This window comes from Tupaia chinensis, unplaced genomic scaffold (assembly GCF_000334495.1).
Source record: "Tupaia chinensis unplaced genomic scaffold, TupChi_1.0 Scaffold000493_1, whole genome shotgun sequence".
Taxonomy (NCBI): domain Eukaryota; kingdom Metazoa; phylum Chordata; class Mammalia; order Scandentia; family Tupaiidae; genus Tupaia; species Tupaia belangeri.
Window position 1 is genome coordinate 1786253 of NW_006160005.1, and position 1554 is coordinate 1787806.

A 1554-nucleotide genomic window follows, 5' to 3' on the forward strand; every position below is an offset into this window, starting at 1 on the left:
GCTGTGGCGCCATGGCTGGGCTTTTGGAGACGTTATTGGTGGAGGAGGTGGTGGTGGTGGTGGTGGTTGTAGTGATGGTGGTGGTAGGAGTGGAAGCCAGCAGTAGGAACAGTTATGTAGTGCTACCCATGCTACCCAGTCATTGCTCTGAGCACTTTAGGTATGAGGGGATTTCAAAAGTGGCTTTAGATGGACTTAACGTACAAATTTATTTTGGTACAAAAAGTTGTGAAATCTATACACAGTTTATTTATATACATGTTCCATGACCTGTTTTGAGACTGGCGTATGCACTTTATTTCATCTTCATGCACACTTTGTGTGAGTACTGTGAGGTAGGTGTTACTCAAATCCATATTTCTCCGTGCTGGAAACTGAGCACAGAGAGATTACCCAATTGCTAAGGTCACACAGCTTGAATAGAGCAGATCTGGGACTTGAACCCAGGCTGTCTGGCTGAATTGATGCTCTTTTTTTTTTTTTAAGAGATTTTTGCTACAGGGCATGTGTGCTCACCAGAGAGAGCCAGAGAAAGAGAAAGTGAGAAATCACCCTCCAAGGGGGCAGGCCATGCCACATTCCCTTCTCCTTCATGTTCTTCTTGGGATCTTGGGCATGCACACACTCATTCCTGGCTTGAGTCTGGGACTTGAACCATAGTCGGCCATGTGGGAGTCCAGCACTTTAACACTGCGCCACCTGCTGGCCCCGCCTTTTTATCTTTTGCTGTAGGGCACATATGCTTTCCAGAGAGAGAGAGAGAGAAAGAGAAAGTGAGATTCCCGCAGGGGGAATGTCTATGCTCCAATCCTTTCTCCACTCCCCTCTCATGATGCTGGGCATGCACATGCACCCAGTATCATTTTTAATTTACTGGTTCCCAGCACTGAACCTGCGTAGTCAGCCACGTGAGACCCAGCCTCCTTAACCTCTGCACCACCTGCTGGCCTGAGACCAGGCTCTTCATCACTATACTTGGCTGCCTCTGTGGTCCTGAGTGCCCCAGCCTTACTTTGAAAGTCGTTGTTCAGTGCTGTGTATTCATTCGTCTCCTAGTAGCTGCCAGGCCCTGTGCCAGGCTGAGAACACAGACGAACAAGCGCAGGACTTGGTCCGCTGAGGAGCTGCAAGGGGACGGACAGTTCTGGTGGAGTGAGTGCTGAATTGGAAGCGTGCATGAGGGCCCCCCAGGAGCCCTCAGGAAGGGCAGCTGCCTTCCTCTGGGTTTGCCATGCGTGGTGAGCAATGAGACCCCTGTGGGGCCAGCAGGTGGCATAATGGTAATGTTGCTGGACTCCCACGTAGTTGACCGCAGTTCAAATTCTGGACCCTGCAACTTGAAACTCATGCTGGGTGCACATGTGTGCATGCCCAAGGCCCTGAGAGAAGAATGGAAGAGAAGGGATTGTGGTGTGGCCATCCTCCCTGGGGGTTGATTTCTTGCTTTACGTCTCTCTGCCTCTCTGTCTCTCTGGAGAGTGCACATGCCCTATAGCAAAAATTTCTCAAAAAAAAAAAAAAGAAAGAAAGAAAAAAAGAGACCTCCGTTGGAGG

At 49.7% G+C, this 1554-nt stretch overlaps 1 protein-coding gene across 1 annotated transcript in view; it reads left to right on the forward strand.

The window, feature by feature from the left end:
* USP43 (ubiquitin specific peptidase 43) overlaps positions 1-1554 on the forward strand; it is a gene marked incomplete at its 5' end in the record, with an annotated part of 98860 nt that overhangs the window by 64464 nt on the left and 32842 nt on the right. The gene's annotated exons all lie outside the window — the stretch shown is intronic.